The sequence below is a fragment of the Mesoplodon mirus genome, assembly GCF_964341445.2.
Source record: "Mesoplodon mirus genome assembly, chromosome: 1".
In the NCBI taxonomy this organism is placed as follows: domain Eukaryota; kingdom Metazoa; phylum Chordata; class Mammalia; order Artiodactyla; family Ziphiidae; genus Mesoplodon; species Mesoplodon mirus.
The window spans coordinates 18860613-18878178 of record NC_138976.1 but is presented as its reverse complement, the minus strand read 5'-3'; the positions used below and the strand labels follow the sequence as shown (position 1 = coordinate 18878178).

The following is a 17566-nucleotide window of genomic DNA, read 5'->3' as shown; positions in this document are numbered from 1 at the left end:
CATGTTAAATGAATTGGAAAAAGTTTAGATTTTCAGGAAATAGTAACTCACAAGTTACTCAGCAGATGGCAATTTCCCCTCTGCTTCTTGCCTAAAAACACACATTGGGTGCGTCATAAGCAAAGCCCAGCCTGATCACAGCTCGTTACTCAGGACTACAGCATTTGCTTCTGTAGTTATCATGCAGCCAAGGGTATAAATACAGACGTTAGACATTTGTAGTAAGATGGTTTTAGGAGCCTACAGGAGCAGCACAATCAGTACAGAATCTGGAGAAAGAACATTTGTTTTGGAATAGGTTTCATTTACACGATGAGCACTTTGAACCCTTCCCTTCGAGCACAGTGTTCGTCTGACCAGTTTGTTTTTTGCTATTGCGTAGAAAGCAGTCATTCGTTTACTCCTTTCCTTATTCAATCAACAGAGAGCCTAGCATGCTGATTTAGAGCAAAGATTCTCAAACCCTAATGTGCATACAAATCACCTGAGGACCTTGTTAAAGTGCAGGCCTGAGCTTCTGCATTTCTAATCAACGGGCCTGAGCTTCTGCATTTCTAATCAGTTCCCAGGTGATGTCACATCTGCTGGTCAGTGGGCCACACTGAGTAACCAGGTCTTAGAGCATGGTCTTTCACCCAAGTTCACATCCAAGCTTTACCACTCACTAGCTATGAGACCATGAGAACATGACCGAACTTCTGAGTCTCTGTGTCTTCATTTTAAACATTTGTATGTAATATTTACAGTTAATGAGAGTGCCTGACATACAGGACTGTTTTAAGGACCCAGTAGTGGTAGATCCTATAGTGATCCAGGCCAAGTGCTAAAACAATTTCTTGTAACATTATGTTGTATCAGTGAATGTTTGCTATCGTTATAATCAGGCACTTAGTGTATGCCTCTCATATGCTAGGGCTCTAGGAAAAGAAATAGAAGATGTGATTCTTATCTTCCTAGATCTAATAGCCTGCTGGGTAAAACAGATATGTAATATATAGATACATACATCTCCTGTAAGTTAGCAGATGGACCAGGTTAGCAGATGCTGTGATGGCAGGAACATTGGTCGTGGAATCAGGAAGCCTGTGTTTCCTTTTCCTTTGTCATAAAGGATTTTGTTCAAGCCCCTTTCCTTCTCCTGATTGCTGTCTCCCCATTCGTAACAGAAAAATTATCCCAGACCATAGAGTCCCAGATCCCAAGCCATGACTTGCTAACTTTATGACCTTGGGCAAGTTTCTTCTACTCTCAGGCCTTATTTTCCTTATTTATAAATTTGAGATTATAAAATGATAGTCGTGAGGATTAAATGTATTAGTGTAAAGAATTTAGATAATAATCTTGCTTCCTTGAACAGTCAATAGTGTCATTATCAACATATCATCACCATCATCATCATCATCATCATCATCATCCTTTACTGGCTCTTTTTCTTACTCTTTCTCACCAGCTCTGTGACCTTAGCCAACTCATATTAGCCATTACACAGAGCTTTCTGAAACTGCGCAACTCTATACTGTACTTATTTTAAAATTTTATTTAGAATGGTTCACAAAACCAATCAATTCTTTAAACCAGAGTTCAGCAAAAAAAAAATTTTTTTTCTGTAAAGGGCCAGACAGTAAATGTTTTAGGCTTTGTCAACAAATGAGAGTGGCTGTGTTCCAAGAAAACATTATTTACTAAAAAAGGAAGTGGACTGGATTTGACCCACAGGCCATAGTTTGCTCGCCCCTGCTTTAAACTAAAGAAAGTATAAATGTTTTTTGATTTATGAGGAAGTAACACAAACCATGAAATGCATGATATTGTAGCAAAGTTCATGGCTCTGTGCTCTTCTCCAGCTATCATCAGCCATACCTGCACCTTAGAAACACAGAGTTTTACATTGGAGAAGGGCTTCCAAGGTCAAACCTCCCCTTTTTATAGCTAAGGTAAACTGAGACCCAGAAAGGAGAGCTGGTTTACTCAGTCAACTGCTCTGGGGACAGAGCCAGCCCCAGAATCTTGGTTTCCTGACTCCAAATCAGGAACTATATACATTTATTTTTTCTTTCCATTGAAAGGAGGAAGAAATCATTTCCTTCAGAAAAAGAGAAAAAAAAAACCCTTATTTTTACTAGAGTTCTAATACAGAAATGGATTTTTTCAGTCTTCCCGTTAATGGAGATGCCATAGTCAGACATGAAAACACTACTATGTCTGCTTAATGGAAATACCAGTTCCCTGTCCTTGTCACTTGGATCTCATATTAAAGGTCTCTTTTCATTTCTAATAGACCATAAAAACACCCTCTCCCTCCATTCACATCTACTCAAATTCCAGAATCATTTCTTTGGCAGTAAATCAGCAGCGAATGAGATGGCCACTCACACCCATCCATATCCTATCCCCAAAGAAGAAATGGGAACGGAAAGCCCTGGAATAGCAACAGGCTTCCTTCTGCTAGAATCTGAATGGAAATAATTCCCCTCCTTTTTAACGTGCCATTTTGATGCCTCTGTTCTGGTCTTGCTGCACTGTGCTGGGGTGAAAATCTTAGAGATGGTAATAATGACAACGACAGCAGCCGCAGCAACAACAGTTATGATTTACTGAGCACGTACTGTTTACCAGTGGTTGCACTAAATGCCTTAATCACGTGTGGGAGCATTGGGGATCCCATTTTATAGATGAAAAAACTGAGGCACAAAAAGGGTAAGTCAGCCATGCAAGAAAATTAAAATGGTATGCTCAAATTCTCCCTCCAGATAACAAACAGGTATACAATTTGACATAAAAATTAATGATGTGGACTTGTATGATTCCATTTATGTGACATGTCCATAGAAGGTATATCTATAGAGACAGAATGCAGATTAGTGGTTGCCTGAGGCTGGGGGTGGGGATGGGAAGTGAAGATAATGGCCCTGAGAGAGATTCTTGGGGTGATGGGAATGTTCTAAAATTGTATCATGGGATGGCTGCACAACTTTATAAATCTACTACAAATCACGGATTATTTCATACTTGAAAGAAATGAATTTTATGTCATGTAAATTAAACCTCAATAGAGCTGTTAAAAATTAATCATGTGGACAGAGGTTGTAAAGGCTTTTCTTCATCCTCATAGCTACTCTCCCCACTTAGGTATCTTCATTTCTCAGCCACAGACAGATCTGAGCGCAGGAAGGTCCCTGCTCCCCCGAGATTTTTAGTTCCATTTCTTTTTCGATGATCGAATGCAGAGGGATGAGTGCTGCTTCTCCTTCAATGCTAATTTCTTGCCAAAACAATAATCCTGGAATTTGAGTGGGTGCAGGTAGAGGAAGAGGGTGCTTCCTTTCATTAATAGAAATGAAAGGAGACTATTATTATAAATGGAATATGACAAGAACAGGGGACTGTTTTTTCCATTAAATGGACAAAAGCATATTTTAATCTATTTTAGAAATGGTTATTGCAATAGCTCATTCATGTATTTGTTTATTCACTCAATACAGATTCATGAAGCCCCTGTAATGTGCCAGGCACATTTCTTAACTCTGGAGATAAGACAATGAACACAATAGTCAGTATCCTTATCCTTCCAGAGCTCACAGCCCAGCAAGCAAACCACCCTCTTCTTTCTATCTTCATGAAAATCCTAGCTATTCTCCTTGGCTCTGACTCTATGTGGAGTTAACCTCTCCCATACAATCCCCCACATCATTTTATCTATTTCTTTTCTATGACTCCAGTCATGTCTAAATAGCACTGGAGTTATATTTGTTCACTACCAATTACTAGAATCCCCTTCTCTATGAGTCTGTAACATCCTCCCTAGTAGATGCCATGACAAATTCATCTCCTTGCCCCCAGGGTACCCACCACAAGGTGCATAGTAGATACCCCATAAGCCTCTCTTATATGAATGTGTTCATTTATTCATTAACCAAATACAGTGGGCAACTTTCAAGGTGACAGGTGATTTTCTGAGCATTAAGAGACTTAGTGGTGAACAGGTCCCTGTCCTCTAGGAACTTACCTTGGCTTAGACACAGCGAGTTCAGATAATGAAGAATATCACATAGGAAATAAGCAGAGGGTAACGTATTGTGGATGGCAGCAGGGGGCTGCTTCACTACAACAGTCAGAGAAGGCTTCTTTGAAAACTGGTATTTGATCTTAGACATGACAAATGAAAAGGGGTCAGTCTTAGGAATAGTTAGGAAGAAGAATATTCTAGGTGGAGAGAACAAGAAGTAAAAAAACCCAGAGGCAAGAAAGAATTTGGAGCGTTGGGGAAAAATGAAGAAAAAGAAAGAAAGAAAGAAAGAAAGAAACAGACCAGTAGGACCAGTAGCTGGAGCCTACTGAGGAAGAAGGAGAGCAGAAGACGGGGAGGTGGTCAGGCTTATGTCATTAGGGGCTGGGAGGCCGCTATGAGGAGTTCAAATTTCATTCTAAGTGTGATGGATGAAGGCTATTAAAAAGCCAAGTGACATAGATCTGATTTATAGTTTAACCAGATCATGCTGAATTCTTTGCGAAGAATGTACAGGGGAAGGAAGCCTGAAGCAGTGAGACCAAGAAAAAATACTTGTAGAGTAAGATGCCCTGGGTAGTAGTCTGGAGACCTGGGTCTAGATTACAGAGTGATCCCAGCATTATCAGACAGGTACATCAGAGTTTACTGTTTTCAAACCCAACTCATTGAACTTTCTGGCATCAAATCTTCCTATTAATTTCATGCATCTCCCTATGCACATCTGAAATTATATACATGTACTACGATCAAGAATCATCAGAGAGGTCACCCAGAGCTCTGGGCATCTCTTGATGTTGTATCATATATTTGGGGAGCTTCTGTGTCTCACTCCTTCTCCAAGGAATCTGATGCACTTCCTATCACCCCAGTGTAACTCTAACTGCAGCTCTCATTACAGCCTTTTATTGGCCAAATTCTGCTGGCTTTGGCACTCCACACACTTCCTCTCATTAAGAGAAATCCATTTCAATCCCAGGCTCCTCATTAGAACAAATATTTTACGTGGGCAGCATCCCATTCCATGCATCCCAGGAAGAGGAAAATATGGAGAACATTGGCTTGAGGCATCAAGAGAAGTGATTCAATTCTCTTACTAGACTATAACTCATTGTCTGGCCATTTCTCTTCTCTGTGCCCCAGATTCCCTAGTTGTAAAATAAGAGGATTGAACTTGTTAAGCTGGGGGTGTTTCTTTACTGATTCTCTAGAATGCGCTTCTCTTGATCCCTAACTGGTCTTGCTCATTCTTGTGCTGTCCTCTCCGTTGTCCTCAGGGCTGTCAGGGACTGTGGTTTATTAGGTTGCCTAAGCTTCAGCGTGTACAACAACTGATTGCAACAATTCTCAAATGTTATTCCATCCAGCTATCCAGCCAGCAAGACATACTCTGATTTGTTCATGTCAGAAATATCCTTAGAATGTCTACTGTGCATCAGACACCGTGTTGAGTGGTGGGGATGCAATACAGATATGGTCTATCTACTCAAAGGCTTCCAAGTATGAGGGGAGGGGAAGGTAGACAGATCCCCTCACAAGCACAGGGCAGCACGATGAGCGCTACAGTGGGAAGCAGCTTGGGATGTGGAGGAAGTATACAAAGGAGACACCTAAGCCACGCTCAGAGCAACCCAGCGAAAGACTTCTGGATGAAGCAACTCCTAGGCCAAATCTTGAAAGCATTGAAGAAGTAAGCTAAGTGAATGGGCAGGGAGAGGTGCTCCAGGAAGCTAACACATGTGACAGTGAACCAGAGGTGAGACTCTGCCAGGGCTCCAACATGCCCAGATGACAGAATGAGAGGAGCTAAGGCTGAGATTTAGGCAAGGAACAGACTATGCAGGGCCTTGTCTATCATGCTAAAGAGTCACAATGAATGAAGGATAGAAGGAGGAGAGAGTCACTCACTACCCACTGCACTAAGTGCTGCAGCAGTGTGCACGGTGTCATGTGACGTGTCTAGCACAGCACCTGCCACCTATGAGGCATTATTGCCTTGTGCTAAAACCTGCAGGTTCCCTGAGCAACCAGCTCTGGGTCTGAATCCCATCTCCACCACTAACCAGCTGTGTGACCTAAAGAAATTTCTTAACCTCAGCAGGGGCCACCTTTCTCATGTGCATTAGGGTTGCTGGAAGGATTCAGTGAGATTACATATGTAGAGCTCTTAGTGCAATTCACTAACCAGTGCAACTCAATAAACGTTAACTACTATTACAAATAAATGCTACACTTTCCTTCTGTTCCTCGCTCCTTCACTCCTCCCTTTTCTTCCTCTTTTTGTCTTTCCTTCCTTCAATTCCTAGATTAACAGACAAGGATTCTCAGATGAACAGACAAGATTGCAAGCCCTCCCATTTTCCCACTATACATAATAGTGACCCATCATCTATTTGGCTCAAATGATGTCTAGATGTTGGTTCATTTAGGCAGGACTGTTCACAGCTGGATGATTTTGCGTGTGCATTGGCGAGAATGGAGGGTAACTAGTCAAACCCAGTAGAAATGGAGGCTGTAGGTTCAACTCAAATCTTCCCTTATGCAGATTCTTCTATGAAGACAGAGGACCAAACCCCACTCTGTTCTAACGGATGGTTTACCTGACCCCATGGATGAGAAGAGAAGCAGAGTGTTAATTGCATGGGCTTCCCAGTCAGCTCTGGGCATTCTCCCTGGTCCTGGTCTTTATTAGCTGTATGATATAGGCAAGTTACTTAGCACTTTGGGATCTTAGTTTCTTTAGATGTAAAATGAAGATTATATGATCCACTCACAGCTACCCAGAGATAGTGCAAGAGAAATCTTGATACAGAGTGAGTTTTCAATATAAGACATATGTTTTTTGTTTGTTTTTTATTGAAGTACAGTTGATTTACAATGTTGTGTTACTTTCAGGTGTACAGCAAGATGATTCACATATATATATATATATACATGTATTCTTTTTCAGATTCTTTTCCCTTATAGGTTATTACAAAATATTGAGTATAGTTCCCTGTGCTATTCATCAGGTCCTTGTTGGTTATCTATTTTATATATAGTAGTGTGTATACATTAATCCCAAACTCCTAATTTATCCCTCCCCACCCCTCTTTCCCCTTTGGTAACCATAAGTTTGTTTTCTATGTCTGTGGGTCTATTTCTGTTTTGTATATTCTTATTAATGTTAAAGTTTTTACTAGTGTGTATATCAGAGCTATTACTAATAGAAACATGAATTTATTATTAATGTTATCTAACAATATTTATTCACGTTAGTGTTAATACATTTTGTATGTGTGTGTTCTTGTTATTTGTATTCATATTATGCAGTAATAAAGAAGATAAAAATACCCCTGGTCGAAGTCTACACTTGGACCATTGTTCCCATGTGAAGACCAACAGTTAGGCAAGGTGAGATAATCTTTTGAAACGATGGACCAGGACTAAGTTTATCTGCTCTACAAAGCCTATGCTCAGAAAACCAAACTTGAGTTTGCTGTTGTATTAGAAGTCATCTGGATGATCTTTTTGGGGACTGGGGGCTAGAAAGAGGACAGGGGAATGTGCTGGCTGGATGTGTGGGCAGCTGCAGATGAGTGGTGCTAATCCTGGTATGCTCAGGTTCACAGCACCTGCTCCAACCAGAAAGCACAATTCTCCCCAAAGAACAGTGTGGCAAAAAATTCCTGGGAGGAAAGTGCCAGTGGACTCAGAAAGGAGGAATGAGGGCAGGGCTTGGCTATCTGGGTCAGAAAGTATTTGTAGGGAAATAAACACAATAACTCGTGAGACGTCAGAGAGAATTATCTTTAAGAAAAAGACAGGCTTGGCTTAACTCATTTTTCCATGTGATTACATTTTATTGGTGCTTGCTAGGTGACAAATCACCCATTTTTAGCATTTATTTAGCTTTAGTTTTGATCTTATGAGTTAAGAATGACTAATACCCCAAAGAGTATGACCCTGGAGGAAAGCATGCTGGGAGAGCACATTTCTGGGTGCGTGTTCCTTCTGTGCCTGGAGACATGGATTCAAATAAAAGTCAAGACTACTACCCCACCAGGGGCCATTGCTTTGGAAAGTAAAACAGGGTTTTTGAATAGTCTTTGTTTGCCACTCTTATTCGACGTTATCCAAGGACGAATCTGCTTCATGAGAGGAGAAAGTAGTAAATTTAATTGGAACTTTCAAACAATGTTCAGTCCAAAGCTGAGAAGCTCAAGATCAAATAAATATTTAAAATCTCTGGCCAAAACCCAAAATGAGTGTCTTCAATGGACATTACTTCCTGGGTCTCGCTGGCTCAGCAGAGCAAGTGCAAGGGATGGAATTCTGTTCTTGCTTAATTCCACGAATGGTCAGACTGTTGGGGGAAAGGGCTAATCACCTCACTTCCTTTTCTGACTGTTTTTGCTGTTTAGAGTTATGCCCACTAAGAGTTCAACCTGCTATGGCTGAAAGGAAGGGAGGATTGTGGATATCTATGTGTGAACTTTTACATGCACTGGCTGTGATGGGCTAGTCAGAGGTTAACCCTGTCTCTGGGGCTAATTTGTTCCCCTCAGCAATCCTGGGAGGGAAGCATGGTTATGAGGACCCCTGTGGCCAAACCCTACATCTGGCCTTATTTCGCTTGACCTCTGGAGATGTCTCCTCTTTCTGAGCCATATAGAATTGCCAGTTGGAACCTTCTCAGTAGACTTAGTAAAAGCAGGTATGTGAGTTTACAAACTAGGGATTTGGCAAGTCACTTGCTGCCATCCTTTGCATCCTTAGAGTCCAAGGATGTTGGAGCATGAACAAAGCTTAACCCTGTCATATTATTTTACAGAAAGGGAAATTGGATTTTGGAGAGAAAAAAGGGATTGCTCAAGGTCACACAGATGTTGTGACATACTGCAGACCCCTCAGTGTCCTCCAAGAAATGATGATGTAGCTGATAAAGGACATTCATGGGGAAGTTAAGAAACAAGAAGTGTGCATTATTATAAGACAACCTCTGCCACTTCCTAGCTGCATAGCCTCAGATGAGTCTCTTAAACTCTGACTCTCAGCTTCCTTCTGTGTAAGAACAATAGAACCTACTCCGTAGGGCATGTGAGGATTAAATGATGCTATACCTGCAAGTCCCTCAGCACAGGGCCTGGCCTGCTGTAGGAACTCAATACCTAAAAGCAGTCATAAATGCTTATCAGGTAAGAAGCACAAGAGAGAGAGGGGGTTCTGTGAGTCAGGGACAGTGCTGGAGGGAGCGGAGGCAGTGATTTATGTCCAGCTGTTCCCATACTTGGTTCTATTTGGGAAAACAGAGGGGTGAAGATAACAGGAAAAGGGGGCATGTCCTTCAGTACATCGTCTATTGTTGCCCAGATGACATTCTGGTAACAAGGAAACCCCCTGAAGTCGGTTTGTGCGTAGCTCCAGATATGACTCCCCAGGGCTTTCAGTGGCAAGTTCAGGGGTTCCAAGAAGGGTCCAGGAATGCGGCAGTCACAGATGGGAACACTTATTTCTTTGGGAGTCTTCCTCTTCGGATGTTCCCAGAGCTTCAGGTGAACTAGAGGGGATCTTCAGGCTAGAACCTGGTTGGGGAGGCATGTTTCCCCTTTACCTTTCCCCTGTTTATCTGACTCCCAACATGGGAAAGATGCCAACTTTCCTATTCAGTCAATAGATGAGACTCTGGGAGGTTTATAAATAGCTTCTGTAAACACGTTCTGAAACCTCCCCTAGGACTTCTAAACACTCAATAGGGACAGATTGCAAGAGAAAAAAGAAACAATTTTCTAAAGGCAAGTTGATAGGGCTGAAAAAAGTGAACAGAATGTAGATAAAAATCATAGTGAAAGTGGGAATTTGGGGGTGGTGGTCTGCTTAGGAACATTTTCTAATTTCAAGTTTATAAATAAAATATAGAGATGAATAAAAATATAGATGAACACTCAAAGACAGGCTGTGGTTTAGATTGGCTCCTTCATGATAATAATTTTTCCACATCAAACAACAATTAATATTAATAGAATAGACACAGCTACCAACTCAGGGTGCTTATTGTCTAGGGGACACAGGTGATAGATGATAATCAAAATACTAGCTTAAATACTAAAGAAAATGTGGTAAGGGATCTGGAAGAAAGAGAGTGGGGTCAAGGGGATCAGGGATGTTGGGTAGAGGGACAAGTAACATTTTACATAGGATGGCCATGGTAAAATTCATTGAAAAGGTAAATTTGAACTTGATCGAGTTAAGAGATAGAGTCATCTGGGTAAGAGCTTTTCAGGCAAAGTCCACAGCAAAGAAGAGACCCTAAGGAGCCTGGGATGGCTGGAGTGGGGAAGAGAGCAGTCAAAGTTGAAGTCCACAAGATAAGGGGCCAAATCCTGCAAGGCCATGCCAGTGATGGTGATGATTTTAGCTTTTGCTCTGCAACAATCACAAAGCCTCTGAATAGTTTCAATCACAGAAGTGGCATAATCTAATTATATTCAATATTTTAAAATCATTCTATTGACCTGCTGGGTCGAGCTTAGGTTGAAGAGAGCAGGGTAGAAGAGAGAAATCCAAAGAGTTTTGGGTATGACAGAGACAATGCAATATGTTCTTGAAACCTTTCAAGTTTGTCCTAGACGCACAAGAAGAGATTTCCCATTCTCTTTTTGCAATAAGGTGAGCGTGACATGATGGCGTTTTGTCTGGAAGTGAGAGTACCCCTTCCAGTCCTGGCCCTAACACCTGATGCGTGACCCTCAAAACTAGGGCCCCTCTGAAGCATCCCTGGAGACCCTGTGTTGAGGAGAGAAGCACCGTAAGATGGAAGGAGCCAGGCCCGCCGTGATACCGTGTGGGGCAGGGCTGCTTCGCCCACACCAGCCACATTGCCCGGTGGCTTGAATATGTGTGGAAACTGTGCAAAAGAAAAAAGGTGAACATTTCTTAAAAAGTCCCAATCCTCCTCTATTTCTTTCAGCCTTGTCACTAGTGCTTGTCGAGATACACTTCCTGTTTTGATTTTCCAAAGCAAGAAGAGCTGTGCACAGATGGGCTGCACCTCTCCTCCCTGTCTCACTAACAGCTGCTCAAAATCACACCTATGTTCTGTCACACTTGTCAGCATCACAGCGTGCATCAGAACTCTGATGGCGGAGAATCTCTACATCCCTGCAGTCCTGGCAGTGGACAGTAAGACAACAGCACAACAATAACAACAAAATAATTACAATTAAACACACACTTCCCTTTTTTTTCATCTTAAAAAGATATCAAATTTGTAGTAAGGTTTCCTTGAACATTTCAACAGTTTTACTCTTTGTTAGAATTCTTTTTGAAATAGAACATCATTCACTACACCAGCCACTGAAAAATACTTAAACTCCTCACCACGATATTTTGTATCTATCTATCTATCATCTATCTATCTATCTATCTATCATCTATCTATCTAGATCTATAATATATCCTTTCATCCATCGATTTTGTGATGTTTTATCAAATATCACTTGTTATATAAAATTCCCAAAGACAGAAACCTAACTGGCCTAATGATAGGCAGACACTGAACTTTTCTCCAAGAAACTAGCATGATTCTCCCCTTGGGCACAGGAAAGGGGAGAGGAGAATTAACGTGGCTCTGTGTGCCAGGTTCTGCACTGGGGAAATTATTTAGAAGATCTCATTGGTCGCTTCAGGGTCAATCTCAGCGGGTTGGTAGTTAAGGTGGAGAGAGCCCGTACTAGTATGATCTCCCTCTGACTAACAGGTGATCAGACTCAGCGAGCTGACATGACTGCCACACCACCAGAAAGAGCCTCTAGGTGCAAGGGACACATGACATCACCATCATCACGGACGCTGCTGCTTTCTTAAGCTGGAGAGGCCAGAGGCTGAGCAACACTGCAAGACCAGCCCAGGCCAATCACGAGAAGCACAGCAGCAGAGAGGTTTAGGAAACCGACTTTGGATTCAGTCAGAATTAGGTGTGGACCCTGGTTTTGTCACTTTCTAGATGTAGTCCTTGTCAGTGTTGCTTAATCTCTCTTACTCTTCATGTCCTTAAGTATCAGTAGTGGCTATAAAACATTTACCACAATGCTCGGGCTTACAGTGAGTACTCAAATCGTAACCGCTGTGGTTATTCTTGTGCCACTCAAAGGCTCCTGACTCAGAAAGGAGCATCCCCAGAGCATTGTTAGATCCAGTCACAGATCTGTAAAACATCACACTTAGTTACAACTCTCACAGCTGCAAAATGCTCTCAACAGGCCATGGCTGTGGGTCAGAACCGACCTAGGCAAGGAGGCTTTTTCAGGGGTTCAAACAAGAAGGGTGGTTCCTAGGAGCAGAGAGGGAACCACCCCTGGCCATCTCCTTTCTTTGCTCTCGTCTCCTTCCACATAAGTGGGTGTTGTGTGGGTGGGCTGGGGAGCAGCAGTCTTGTCCTCTCCCCACATCCCCTCCCCCTCGCACCAAGGGCAGGGAAGGACAGATGGTAGGACAGGCACTGGAGAACCAGGGAGCAGGGCGGAAGGTTAGAAGGCAGGAGGGGATGTGACGAACACCAGTCAGTTATGTATCCTAGGGTATCCGATGTGTTTGCTATCTAGGCAACGCCAAAAAATCCAACAAGACGAAAGATGACTGTTTCTCATCTTCCTCTCTATAAACCCTTTATGGTGAGATTGTCAGAAAGAACTTGCCCTGAAGATTTCCTTTATCACCACCTCTTACAGGGAATAGAGTGATTTCCACTGGATCTGCTAGGTAGGTTGGGGAAAAAATGGGGACTAATAAATTATAAGCATATGCTTTGTACCACACAGGAACGTGTATCTTACACTATTTCATTACATCTTTACAAAAGGTGGCTATCCCCTTTTTAGAGATAAGGAATGTGCAATTGAAGAAAAATTGCATAGCAAGAAAGTGCCAGAGCTGGAATTGACCCAGGTTTGTCTTTTCCAGGCCCTTAGCCGCCCACATGTCTCTGTTACATCGCCAGATTTAAGACAAAAGCAGTGTGACATGTGGTCCTACCTTACCGAGAGACCACTGGGGACTTGCTGCTAGAATTCCTGAGAGGTCCCACATCCAGAGAGCTGGTGTCTGGCCTCAGCCTGTACAGGAGGAGAAGGCATTCATCTGTTAGTCTTTAGCACATGTCATTGAAATTTTTTTCTTTTTAAAATTTTATTTATTTTTTATATAGCAGGTTCTTATTACTCATCTATTTTATATACATCAGTGTATACGTGTCAATCCCAATCTCCTGATTCATCACACCACCACCCCACCCCCTGCCGCTTTCCCCCCTTGGTGTCTATACGTTTGTTCTCTACATATGTGTCTCAATTTCTGCCCTGCAAACCAGTTCATCTGTGCCATTTTTCTAGGTTCCACATATAGGCGTTAATATACAATATTTGTTTTTCTCTTTCTGACTTATTTTACTCTGTATGACAGTCTCTAGATCCATCTGCGTCTCAGCAAATGACCCAGTTTCATTCCTTTTTATGGCTGAGTAATATTCCACTGTATATATGTACCACATCTTTATCCATTCGTCTGCCGATGGACATTTAGGTTGCTTCCATGACCTGGCTATTGTAAATAATGCTGCAATGAACATTGGGGTGCATGTGTCTTTTTGAATTATGGTTTTCTCTGGGTATATGCCCAGTAGTGGGATTGCTGGATCATATGGTAGTTCTATTTTTAGTTTTGTAAGGAACCTCCATACTGTTCTCCTTAGTGGCTGCATCAGTTTACATTCCCACCAACAGTGCAAGAGGGTTCCCTTTTCTCCACACCTACTCCAGCATTTGTTGTTTGTAGATTTTCTGATGATGCCCATTCTAACTGGTGTGAGGTGATACCTCATTGTAGTTTTGATTTGCATTTCTCTAATAATTAGTGATGTTGACCAGCTTTTTATCTGCTTCTTGGTCATCTGTATGTCTTCTTTGGAGAAATGTCTATTTAGGTCTTCTTCCCATTTTTGGATTGGGTTGTTTTTTTCCTTAATATTGAGTGCATGAGCTGTTTATATATTTTGGAGATTAATCCTTTGTCTGTTGATGCGTTTGCAAATATTTTCTCCCATTCTGAGGGTTATCTTTTCGTCTTGTTTATGGTTTCCTTTGCTGTGCAAAAGCTTTGAAGTTTCATTAGGTCCTATTTCTTTATTTTTGTCTTTATTTCCATTACTCTAGGAGGTGGGTCAAAAAAGATCTTGCTGTTATGTCAAAGAGTGTTCTTCCTATGTTTTCCTCTAAGAGTTTTATAGTGTCCGGTCTTACATTTAGATCTCTAATCCATTTTGAGTTTAATTTTGTGTATGGTGTTAGGGAGTGTTCTAATTTCATTCTTTTACATGTAGCTGTCCAGTTTTCCCAGCACCACTTATTGAAGAGACTGTCTTTTCTCTATTGTATATCTTTGCCTCCTTAGTCATAGATTAGTTGACCATAGGTTCGTGGGGTTATCTCTGTGCTTTCTATCTTGTTCCATTGATCTATATTTCTGTTTTTGTGCCAGTACCATATTGTCTTGATTACTGTAGCTTTGTAGAATAGTCTGAAGTCATGGAGCCTGATTCCTCCAGCTCCGTATTTTTCCCTCAAGACTGCTTTGGCTATTCGGGGTCTTTTGTGTCTCCATAAAAATTTTAAGTTTTTTTGTTCTTGTTCCGTAAAAAATGCCATTGGTAATTTGATAGGGATTGCATTGAATCTGTAGATTGATTTGGATAGTATAGTCATTTTCACAATATTGATTCTTCTAATCCAAGAACATGGTATATCTCTCCATCTGTTGGTATCATCTTTAATTTCCTTCATCAGTGTCTTATAGTTTTCTGCATACAGGTCTTTTGTCTCCCTACGTAGGTTTATTCCTAGGTATTTTATTCTTTTTGTTGCAGTGGTAAATGGGAGTGTTTCCTTAACTTCTCTTTCAGATTTTTCATCATTAGTATATAGGAATGAAAGAGACTTCTGTGCATTAATTTTGTATCCTGCTACTTTACCAAATTAATTGATTAGCTCTAGTAGTTTTCCGGTGGCATCTTTAGGATTCTCTAGGCATAGGATCATGTCATCTGCAAACAGTGACAATATTACTTCTTATTTTGCAACTTGTAATCCTTTTATTTCTTTTTCTTCTCTGATTGCCGTGGCTAGGACTTCCAAAACTATGTTGAATTATAGTGGTGAGAGTGGACATCCTTGTCTTGTTCCTGATCTTAAAGGAAATGCTTTCAGTTTTTCACCATTGAGAATGACGTTTGCTGTGGGTTTGTCATATATGGCCTTTATTATGTTGAGGTAGGTTCCCTCTATGCCCACTTTCTAGCGAGTTTTTATCATAAATTGGTGTTGAATTTTGTCAAAAGCTTTTTCTGCATCTATTGAGATGATCATATGGTTTTTATTCTTTAATTTGTTAATATGGTGTATCACATTGATTGATTTGCATATACTGAAGAATCCTTGCATCCCTGGGATAAATCCCACTTGATCATGGTGTATGATCCTTTTAATGTGTTGTTGGATTCTTTTTGCTAGTATTTTGTTGAGGATTTTTGAATCTGTATTCATGAGTGATATTGGTCTGTAATTTTCTTTTTTTATAGTATCTTTGTCTGGCTTTGGTATCAGGGTGATGGTGGCCTCATAGAGTGAGTTTGGGAGTGTTCCTTCCTCTGCAATTTTCTGGAAGAGTTTGAGAAGGATGGGTGTTAGCTCTTCTCTAAATGTTTGATAGAATTCACCTGTGAAGCCATCTGGTCCTGGACTTTTATTTGGTGGAAGATTTTTAATCACAGTTTCAATTTCACTACTTGTGATTGGTCTGCTCATATTTTCTATTTCTTCCTGGTTCAGTCTTGGAAGGTTATACCTTTGTAAGAATTTGTCCATTTCTTCCAGGTTATCCATTTTATTGGCATAGAGTTGCTTGTAGTCATCTCTTATGTTGCCTTGTATTTCTGTGGTGTCTGTTGTAACTTCTCCTTTTTCATTTCTAATTTTATTGATTTGAGTCCTCTCCCTTTTTTTCTTGATGAGTCTGGCTAATGGTTTATCAATTTTGCTTATTTTCTCAAGGAACCAGCTTTTAGTTTTATGGATCTTTGATATTGTTTTCTTTGTTTCTATTTCATTTATTTCTGCTCTGTTCTTTATGATTTCTTTCCTTCTGCTAACTTTGAGTTTTGTTTGTTCTTCTTTTTCTAGTTCCTTTAGGTGTAAGGTTAGATTGTTTATTTGAGATTTTTTGAGATTTTTCTAGCTATAAACTTCCCTTTTATAACTGCTTTTGCTGCATCCCATAAGTTTTGGATCTTCGTGTTTTCATTGTCATTTGTCTCTAGGTATTTTTTGATTTCCTCTTTGGTTTCTTTGGTGATCTCTTGGTTATTTAGTAACGTATTGTTTAGCCTCCATGTGTTTGTGTTTTTTACGTTTTTTTCCCCTGTAATTCATTTCTCATCTCATAGTGTTGTGGTCAGAAAAGATGCTGTATATGACTTCAATTTTCTTAAATTTACTGAGGCTTGATTTGTGACCCAAGGTGTGATCTATCCTGAAAATGTTCCATTCACACTTGAGAAGAAAGTGTAGTCTGCTGTTTTTGGATGGAATGTCCTATAAATATCAATTAAATCTATCTGATCTATTGTGTCATTTAATGCTTGTTTCCTTATTTATTTTCACTTTGGATGATCTGTCCATTGGTGTAAGTGAGTTGTTAAAGTGCCCCACTATTATTGTGTTACTGTCGATTTCCTCTTTTATAGATGTTAGCAGTTGCCTTATGTATAGTGGTGTTCCTACGTTGGGGGCATATATATTTATATTTGTTATATCTTCTTCTTGGATTGATCCCTTGATCATTATGTAGTGTCCTTCCTTGTCTCTTGTAACATTCTTTATTTTACAGTCTATTTTATGTGATATGAGTATTGCTACTCCAGCTTTCTTTTGATTTCCATTTGCATGGAATATCTTTTTCCATCCCCTCACTTTCAGTCTGTATGTGTCCCTAGGTCTGAAATGGGTTTCTTGTAGACAGCATATATATGGGTCTTGTTTTTGTATCCATTCAGCAAGCCCGTGTCTTTTGGTTGGAGCATTTAATCCATTCACGTTTAAGGTAATTATCAATATGTATGTTCCTATGACCATTTTCTTAATTGTTTTGGGTTTGTTTTTGTAGGTCCTTTTCTTCTCTTGTGTGTTCCACTTAGAGAAGTTCCTTTAGCAATTGTTGTAGAGCTGGTTTGGTGGTGCTGAATTCTCTTAACCTTTGCTTGTCTGTAAAGCTTTTGATTTCTCCATTGAATCTGAATGGGATTCTTGCCGGGTAGAGTAATCTTGGTTGTAGGTTCTTCCCTTTCATCACTTTTAGTATATCATGCCACTCCCTTCTGGCTTGTAGAGTTTCTGCTGAGAAATCAGCTTTTAACCTTATGGGAGTTCCCTTGTATGTTATTTGTTGTTTTTCCCTGGCTGCTTTCAGTAATTTTTCTTTGTCTTTAATTTTTGCCAGTTTGATTACTATGTGTTTCAGCGTGTTTCTCCTTGG

At 40.5% G+C, this 17566-nt stretch overlaps 1 long non-coding RNA gene across 2 annotated transcripts in view; it reads right to left on the bottom strand.

Annotated features, from left to right (window-relative positions):
• LOC309802382 overlaps positions 1 to 17566 on the bottom strand; it is a 79267-nt gene that overhangs the window by 55304 nt on the left and 6397 nt on the right. For both annotated transcript variants that reach the window (XR_014293788.1, XR_014293789.1), the window contains exon 2: positions 13024 to 13098. This is a non-coding gene — a long non-coding RNA (uncharacterized lncRNA). The remainder of the gene's footprint in view (positions 1 to 13023; positions 13099 to 17566) is intronic.